The sequence below is a fragment of the Macaca fascicularis genome, chromosome 10, assembly GCF_037993035.2.
Source record: "Macaca fascicularis isolate 582-1 chromosome 10, T2T-MFA8v1.1".
NCBI classification, from domain to species: Eukaryota; Metazoa; Chordata; class Mammalia; order Primates; family Cercopithecidae; genus Macaca; species Macaca fascicularis.
Genome location: NC_088384.1, coordinates 37,615,001 through 37,625,000, shown reverse-complemented (window position 1 = coordinate 37,625,000; position 10,000 = coordinate 37,615,001).

Here is a 10,000-nt window from a genome sequence, read left to right as displayed (position 1 = left end):
TGGCACGATCTCGGCTCACGGCAACCCCCGCCTCCCAGGTTCAAGCGATTCTCCCGCCTCCGACTCCCGAGTAGCTGGGATCACAGGGGTCTGCCCCACCGCACCCGACTCAGTTTTGTAGTTTTAGTAGAGACGGGGTTTCACCACGTGGGCCAGGCTGGTCTTGAACTCCTGACCTCCTGATCCGCCCGCCTCGGCTTCCCAAACTGCTGGGGTGACAGACGTGAGCCACCGCGTTCAGCCCCTACGGTGCCATTGCTTGGAAATCACTCGTGGGAACACACACTTATGGGTCACGTGTGAAGAATTTTCCTTTTTCTATTTTTTTTCCCCTTTTTTTCGTGTGTGTGTGTGTGTGTGTGTGTGTGTGTGTGTGTGTGCGTGTGCGCGCGCGGTGGGACGGAGTTTCGCTCTTGCTGCCCAGGCTGGAGTGCAATGGCGCGATCTCGGCTCACTGCAACCTCCGCTTGCCAGGTTCCAGCGATTCTCCTGCGTCTGCCTCCCGAGTAGCTGGGATTACAGGCCTGCGCCCCCATGCCCGGCTAATTTTGTATTTTTAGTAGAGACGGGGTTTCTTCATGTGGGTCAGGCTGGCCTCGAACTCCCGACCTCAGGTGATCCACCCGCCTCGGCCTTCCAAAATGCTGGGATGACGGGCATGAGCCACCGTGCCCGGCCTTAGCCGTTTATTTTAAAGTCGAGGAGCTTATCAGGGAAATACGAGAAGTTTGGACATCACAGGTGACAGAGAGAAAGGTCTGCAAATGGCCCTTCCATCCAAGTGGGGACCCGGCCTCGATCTCCCGAAATCATGCACCCAGTGGGGAAGCCCGGCAAGGCCCGTCTGTGTAGATTCCTCTCGGCCTCTCTAAGCACGCACTTCTCACTTTGGTGGAAGGGGCAGGGCCCTCTCTGGGACGGGGGAATCTGACAGACAAAGAGACAGACGTAGAAAAAGAGAGATCGACAGACAGAGACAGAGAGAAACGGACAGAAAGAGCGAGAGAGCGAGAGAGCGAGAGCGAGAGCGAGAGCGAGAGCGAGAGAGAGAGAGAGAGAGAGAGAGAGAGAGAAACAGACTAGACAGGGAGGGGGAGAGAGGGAGAGAGACAGACAGAGACAGACAGACAGGCAAAAAAGAGAGTAAGACAGAAGACAGACACAGTGAGTGAGAGACACAGGTAGAGAGAGAGAGAGAGAGAGAGAGAGACAGACAGAGAGACAGAGAGACAGAGAGAAAGAGAGGGACAGGCAGACAGATAAAGAGAGTGACAGAGAAAGACATAGACGGACAGTGAGAGACGGAGAGAAACAGACAGAGAGAGAGAGAGAGAGAGAGGTAGACAGACAGACAGGCAAAGAAAGAGAGTAAGACAGAAGACAGACACAGTGAGAGAGACAGGAAAGACAGAAACGGACAGAGAGAGACAGAGAGGAACAGACAGAAAGAGAGAGGGTCCTAGCCCAATAGCGATACAGTGCCATTTCTTTCATTTCCTCTTTCTTTCCTTCTTTCTTTCCTTCTTTCTTTCTTTCTTTCTTTCTTTCTTTCTTTCTTTCTTTCTTTCTTTCTTCTTTTTTTATTTTTTTATTTTTTTGAGACGGAGTCTTGCTCTGTCACCCAGGCTGGAGTGCAGTGGCGCGATCGCAGCTCCCTGCAACCTCCGCCTCCCGGGTTCACACCATTCTCCGGCCTCAACCTCCCGAGTAGCTGGGACTACAGGCGCCGGCCACTACACCCAGATAATTCGTTTGTTTTTTTAGTAGAGACGGGGTTTCACCATGTTAGCCAGGATGGTCTCGATCTCCTGACCTGGCGATCCGCCCGCCTCAGCCTCCCAAAGTACTAGGATGACAGACGTGAGCCACTGCGTTCAGTCTACAGTGCCGTATCTCAGAAATCACTCACAGGAACAGACACTTACAGGTCATGTGTAGAGTTTCTTTTTTTGTTTTGTTTTGTTTTGTTTCGTTTTGTTTTGTTTTGCACGAGGAGGTGGCGGGATGGAGTTTCGCTCTTGCGTCCCAGGATGGAGTGAAATGGCAGAGGGGACTCAGGGAGTCAACCTATGGCAGAGATGGCACGTCATTCAGAGCGTAACGTCCACAGCGAAAGGTGGTAGGGCCGGCACTTTTAAAGGCTGAAATCCCGGCGGCTCAGGCCTGTCGTCCTCGCACTTTGGGAGGCCCAGGAGAACGGATCACTTGAGGTCAGGAGTTCGAGACCAGTGCGGCCAACATGGAGAAACCCCGTCTCTACTCAAAATACAAAAATTAGCCGGATGTGGTGGTGTGCGCCTGTAATCCCAGCCACTGAAGAAGAATCACTGGAATCCGGGAGGCAGAGGTTGCAGTGAGCCGAGGGAGTGCCACTGCACCCCCGCCTGGGTGACAGACTGAGAGAGACTCAGTCCCTCCCTACCAAAAAAGAAAGAAAGAAAGAAAGAAAGAAAGAAAGAAAGAAAGAAAGAAGAAAAAAAAAAAAGAAAAAAGAAAAAAGAAAACAAAACACAGGGACCGCCACCGGGCGCAGTGGCTCACACATGTAATCCCAGCACTTTGGGAGGCCGAGGTGGGCGGATCACCTGAGGTCAGGAGTTCAAGAGCAGCCTGGCCCACATGGTGAAACTCCGTCTCTACTAACATAGAAACATCTTCGGAGCATGATGGTGGGTGCCTGTAATCCCAGCTGCTCAGGAGGCTGAGACGGGAGAATCGCTTGAACCTGGGAGACGGTGGTTGCAGTGAGCCGAATCGCACCACCGCACTCCAGGCTGGGTGGCTGAGTGAGACTCTGTCTTAAAACAACAACAACAACAGCAGCAAAAAAAATAGCAAACGCACAAAAAAAGAACAGGCCAAAATACTCCATTGTCACTGAACGTTCCGCCACCAGACCGGAAACCCCCTGACTCAGGTCAAGGAGGTGGTGTTTCCTTCTCTCTGTCTCTGTCTCTCTCTCTCTCTCTCTCTCTCTCTCTCTCTCTCTCTCTCTCTCCCCCCCCCCCCAACTTTTATGTCTTGTTCAAGCACACATGTGCAAGATTGTTACACAAGTAAACTTCTGACTTGGGGGTTCAGTGTGCAGATGATTTCATCACCCGGATAACTCAGCGCAGTACCCGACAGTTTTCGTGGTTTGGTTTTTTGTTTTGTTTTGTTTTGTTTTGTTTTTCCCTGAAGATGTCTCTCCTTCCACACCTCCTCCCTCAAGTAGGCTCCCGCCTCTCTCGTCCCCCTCGTTCTGCCCACGAGTTCTCATTATTTAGTTCCCAGTTATAGATGAGAACACGCGGTCTTTAGCTGATCGTTGCTTTCATCTTCGGCGGTGGCGGTGAAAGAGGCATGACACGAAATCGACCCTTAGGACGCTCCCCTCCGTCCACACCCCACACCCCCTCCCCACACACACCCTCATTCCTGCCCCCCCTCCTCAAACCCAAGACAGGAAGAAAGGCAGATATTAAAGTCAGAGGTCAGCCTCCAAGACGGTGGAGGCAAGGGATCTGAAAGGGTGAGCAAGCGATAGGGGTCGGGGGATGTCGTGGCCGAGCTAGCAAAAATAGGGGACCGACTTTCCAGCCCCAGCACACCCCCAATCCTCAACCGCAGCTAGCCTCTGGGTGGGGTTGCGCCTGTAAAAGCTTCTGAATGGAGAGAAGCCCAAGGCTATGGAAGGCATCAGCTCCCAGTCCGGGAAGGGAACAGGGCTTTGTGCATTCGAATGGGGCTTTAGAAGGCGGTGCTGCGGTTTCCAAAGCGACACGCCTCGCCTCGCCTCGCCTCGCCTCGCCCCGCCCCGCCTCGCCCAGAGCGAAACTCCGTCTCAAAAAAATAATAATAATTTTAAGATAATAATAATAATAAAAAATAAATAAATAAATAAATAAATAAATAAGAAATAAATAGTTAGTACAGCGGTCGTGGTCGTGAATCATTCCCCGGAGTCCAGGCGCAGTGGCTCACGCCCGTCACGCGAGCACTTTGGGACGCCGGGGCAGAAGGCTTGCAACAACATGATGAGACCCTGTCTGTGCAAAAACATTTGAAAAGGAAGGCCGGGCGCGGCGGCTGACGCCTGCCGTCCCAGCACTTTGGGAGGCCGGGGAGGGAGAATCACCTGAGGTCGGGAGTTGGAGACCAGCCTGACCAACATGGTAGAAGCCCCGTCTCTAGTAAAAATACAAAATCAACCAGACGTGGTGGTGCATACCTGCAACCCGAGCTACTACTCGGGAGGCAGACTCAGGAGAATCTCTTGAACCCGGGAGGCAGAAGTTGCGGTGAGCCGAGATCCGCGCCATTGCACTCCAGTCTGGGCAACAAGAGCGAAACTCTGTCTCGGGAAAAAGAAAAATAAAACAATAAAAATTGAAAATCATCTGGGCACAGTGGCGCGTGCCCCATGGTCCCAGGCACTACACTCTGGAGGCTGAGGTGGAAGGATCGCTTGAGTCCAGGAGCGTCCACACTGCAGTGAGTTTGGTTTTGATGGCACCACTGCCAGGGTGACAGAGTGAGACGCCGTCTGTAAATCAGTCAAGCAATCAATCAGATCACTGCAAGGAGCTCTCTATGTCTTACTTTCAATAGGTGTCTCTTTAGGCCAAGCAGGCATGGTGCCTCACGCCAGTAATCCCAGCACTTTGGGAGGCCGAGGTGGGATGAAAGAAGGAAGGAAGGAAGGAAGGAAGGAAGGAAGGAAGGAAGGAAGGAAGGAAGGAAGGACAGACAGAACAAAAAGTTTTACAACCCTTTTTTTCATAGTGTCAGGAATTTACAGATAACACAAGTAGTTTAGGTCAGGGGCCGATGTTATTAGTATTACTTTTTTTTTTTTTTTTTTTAACTCCTACGGCCTGGTGGTGGTGCCAAGGTTGTCTGGCTATTTATCTGACTTTTGTTTGTTTCTAACGTTTTGCTTTCTCTCTTTCCTCCTGTCTTGTGAACTAGGCAAGGTGGGGGGAGGAGGGCAGCAGGAGCAGTAGAGGTCTCCTTCCTCATCCCCCACTTTGAGAATTTTCACTAATTAGTGGGCGGGTTCCCTTTCATTTTTACTTTTTGGGTCTTTTTTTTTTTTTTTTTTTTTTTTTTAAGACGGAGTCTTGCTCTGTCACCCAGGCTGGAGTGCAGTGGCCGGATCTCAGCTCACTGCAGCCTCCGCCTCCCGGGTTCACGCCATTCTCCTGCCTCAGCCTCCTGAGTAGCTGGGACTACAGGCGCCCGCCACCTCACCCGGCTAGTTTTTTTGTATTTTTTAGTAGAGACGGGGTTTCACCGTGTTAGCCAGGATGGTCTCGATCTCCTGACCTCGTGATCCGCCCGTCTCGGCCTCCCAAAGTGCTGGGATGACAGGCTTGAGCCACCGCGCCCGGCCAGCAAGTTTCTATTACAAGTAATACACTTACAGTGAGGGTTTTACATTTTCTACAGCTGGAAACTCTTTTCTAAATGAAGACCTAGGATCAAACCTGTGTTAAACCTGAACAGGCACATGTACTAACTTTGTCATGTCTTAAGCAGGTTAGTTTTTAACTGGGCCTTAAAACCTTTTTTTAGCAAGTAAAACAGTATTTTTTAATCAGAGAAGTTTTTACGAGCCCGACGCTTGAACTTGCGGCGTCTGTTTGGGGAAAGAGTTGGTTAAAGTCAAGTTATCTTGAGGCATTAACCCTTCTGCTTCTCCAGGCCATTGGTCTCTTACGTGAGCCCTTCTATCAACATAACATGAAGAAACATCTAGGCTGCCAGCAATGTTTTCAGCCTACTGAGGAAATAGGTTTTTTTCTGTTTTTTTATTTTTATTTTTTAAATTTTTGGCTAAAGGAGGAGGTTCTGGTAACTTCTGGTTTATATGTTTAAAGAATGACTGAAAGACCTTGCGATCGTTGCTGGGCTGGACGGGTCTGGGTTTCCTAAGCAGTACGTGTACAGTGGGGACACCTTACATAGGTGTTTCTTCTAGCATGGTTATGGGTGGGGGGGGGGGGGGGTGGTAACAACAACAAAGCAATGTATAGCATATTCATATCCAGCAAGGACGAAAGAGGTCCTTACCTGGGAAAAAGGTTGAATACAGCGACAGAACAATAGGAAAACAGTTAGTATTCTAGGAAAACTATCTGTCTTAAGATTTTTAACTACATTGACTTGCTTGATGAGTCCTCAAGCTTCGGCCGTGCATAGACTAGTCAGCTGCCGGTGTGTGACTAGAGCAGGGCTTGTGGTCCTCAGCAGCAGCTTGGTCTCGTCTCAGGATCAGCCGGGCTGGATGATCTGCGTCCTGTTAGCCGGTCCACTTGTCCTGAGCTGTCGGTGTTAGCTGACTGTGGTGGATCCAAGACGCAACACCTGCAACTTTAACAGCAGTGGGAGTGGACAAGGTTACAGTATAGGGCTCATCCTATATGGGTTGTAGAAAAATTAGGTTTTACTTTAAACAGAGTCCCTAGATTTAAATGGGTGTCAGGCTCGTAGGCATTATTTTTCTTCATTTAATTATGAACACTTCGTATGGCTATTTTGAAAGGCTGCATTTGCCTTTTAAAGGTTAATTTCTTTAGTTTCCGGAGGTCACCTTTTATTTGACCTACGATTTGCGGGTGGCCAACTGAACACAATCTTACAGGGCAGATACCTAGTTTGTTTGGTAGGGGTGCACCTGACTCGGAGGAGGACCGTAGGCAAAAACCTGATTTTATCTTAAGTGAATTTCCTGGCATATATCTATATATCTATATCTATATCTATATCTATATCTATATCTGTGTGTGTGTGTGTGTATGTGTGTGTGTGTGTGTGTGTATATATATATACATCTATCTATCTATCTATCTATCTATCTATCTATCTATCTATCTGTCTATCTATCTATATCTATATATGGCAACCCTTTTTTTTTCGTTTTGTTTTTTGGTCGCCAGTAGCTGCTCGCTCGAGTGTCCAGTTCATGCGTTCCACCTTTTGTTGAACTTTGTGGCCGATAGGCTGCGTGTAACCTCTGTTGTATTGTTAACAGTCTTGTTAAATCTTGCACTATTCCAGCTACAGCTACAAATGCTGGCCTATTGTCTGACTTTAAAATCAGAGGTAGTCTTAAACCTGGGGATAATGTCTTTTAACAGTACTTTAGTCACTTCTTGTACTTTTTCTGTCCTGGTGGGGAAAACTGTAACTTACCCTGAAAAGGTGCAAACAAGCACTAGCCTCCAGCAGGGGGCAGTCCTGTAAAGTCTATAAGCAAGTTTTCACAAGGTATGGCTCTTTTTCCTGTTTCAGTTTCTTAGAGGAGGAGTTCCCCCCTCCCCCCATCCCCACCCCCACTCCGCCCCTTTGTCACTGTATCTAGTGGCTGAGCCTTCAGTGAGAAATTGGAATCCAGATACGGCAGAGTCTTGCTGTTTGTAACTTCTAATGTGACCATGGGCTCCTGGGAGCCTAATGAGAAGGTGCCTAGTCTGCCCTAGTCTTTACATTCTTCAGCTCCTGTCAGCCTGATCAGATGAGTGTCTGGTTCCTCCAAGGTGCAGCAGCCCTTGGCCGATGGCCTCTTTGTCTTGCGGCCTTGGCCATTTCCTGTATTGCCTTCTGAACATTTACCCTTCTAGAGTCTTTTTTTTTTTTTTTTTCCATCTCGCACATTAATCTCTCTCTAGCCTTGTCCGGCTCTGGAATCCTTGCCTAACTTGACTTCGGTCATGTCTACATCCACGTCCGCGGCCTCTCACAATGCTGCTTTCCGCCCCCCCCCCCCCCCCCCCGCGTTCTCACGCTCCTACGGCCAGCTGGTGGGGCCCGAGAAACGGCACGGGCCCTGCCCCCGCCCACGCACTGCTGTCTGTCTCTCCTGTTTTCTTTTGATTCTCTATCTTTACACTTGCTTTTAGTCTTTCTTTTTCTTTTGCTCTTTTCCCTGTTTTCTAGAGTTTAACAGGCTCTTTTCTTTATACACTTGGAGGGTGAAACAGGCATACCGAGAGTCAGTGTAAATGTTTACAGTCTTACCCTCACCGAGTTCTAAGGCCCGGATTAAAGCAATGAGCCCAGCTTAACGACAGCGTCCAGGGTTACCACCGCATATTCTGCACATCTCTCCCCTCGTGGGTTGGTGAAGCTGTTCCCGTCCACGCATAGCTCCTAGTGTACTGATGCCCAAGGCTGGTCCCGGAGGTCAGATCTGCTAGAGTACACTGGAGTCCAACACCTCTACACAGTCATGCTCGACAGGGCTCTAGCTGTCGGGAGCAAGGCGGTGGGTTCAGGGTGTTCCCAGTTTAGTAGCTCAATGGTTGAAAAGGGCTGATAGATGAAAGTCTGTTGCCCACCCCCCTCCCCCCGGGATGTGGGCCTGGTCATTATAATAGACAGGTCCTCGTATCTCCCTGAGAGGCATTTACAGAGCTCGAGTAAGACCAGATCTGAGATGGCCCACTTGACTATCTCGACTTCTTTCCTTGGCCTCTGGAGGCTCCGATCCTTCCCTTCGAGGTGAGACCTGGGGCGTGTCAGCTCCTGAATCTCATTTCTGAGGGGGTTGTTGGCCTCGGTGAAGCGGGGTAGGCTGGGAAACATGGAGAAAGAATCTGTGTTATCTCTCGCGGCTCCCGTAAAAACTGGCTTCTCTTGCCGTTTCCTGGGACTCCCTTTTTAAAAAAACTGTGTGTCTGCCGGCGAAGCCGCTCTTACTTTTACTTTTGGCTATTTTGCACAAAGTTGTTAAACAGGGCTAAATTAACGCTGGCTTTGTCTATAATCTATTTCGCCATGAGTCCCTATAAAGGAATTTGATCTAGGTACACAGGCTGTCCTCCGACCCCGTCACCACCTGAACTACACGGCCAATTGTGCTCTGCCTATAGTTCCTTCCGTGGGCCATCCAACAGCAGAAGAGGGCAATTCTAATTCACCCAGAGTTCGTGACCTCTAGGGGGTTAACTGAACTCTATAATCTCCTGCAAAACCTTTTGTAAGGTTCTGTAACATGCATTTTAGTAGGGTAAGTTGTGACGACTTGATGACTTTCCTTTTATTTTTCTTTTTGAAACGTTTTTAAGAGGGCTCCTAGCGGAGTGGGCTTACTTTGTGTCTGACCTATGTTTCTCTCGAGACGAAACAACATTCACCCTACGAGAAGGAAAGGGTAAAAGGTCACTCAGTCACCTAATTCACACTAAATCAAAATGAAAGCTAAAACCAAAGTGTTGTTAAGGGCACACCTGTTCGTCAAGCAATTTAAGCCAAACCAAAATCAGGAGCAAGACCAAAGTGGCAATCAAGGCAGGCCTGTTTATCAAGCAATTCAAGTCAAGTCAAAATCGAAACCGAAACCAAAGTATCAACCAATGAATTCAAGTCAAGTCAGAAACCAAAACCAAAGTGCCGGTAGAGGCACGCCGTGGGTGATCAGGCCACGCTTCCACTCAAACGGAGTGGGGGAAGTTCCAAAGAGCAGTCTCAGCAAGTTTCAGATGTCCGGACTGAAAGTGCCAGTTCCTTCCCAGTGTCCAGCCACTGTGCCGATCCTCCACGGGGGCGTGCTGTGCACTGCTCTTTGGAGGCGAGGCATCGCACCGGGGCAGACGCCTACCCGGCAGCACTCTGAGGATCCGCATCGCTCAAGCTGGCCAGAGTCCCCCGCAGGGATGCTCTACAGGGCAGGCATAAGCCGCCTGAGGGGCTGCCTCGACCCTCCGTGCATCACCAGCTCGCTTCCCGGTGAGGGAACCCAGAAATGTAGCAGGACAAGCCGCAGACAAAACTCCTGAGACACCGGATTAAAGAAGGAAGAGGTTTTTCATTCGGCCGGGAGCGTCGGCAGACTCGCATCTTAGGAGCCGAGCTCCCCGAAAAAGACTTTTTTAAAGGCTTACAACCTCAAGGGTTGCACGTGAAAGGGTCGTGACAAATCGAGCAAGCGTGGGAAACGTGACTGGGGGCTACCTGCATCAGCTAACAGAACAAAAAGTTTTACAAGGAATTCACAGATAACAGAAGTAGTTCA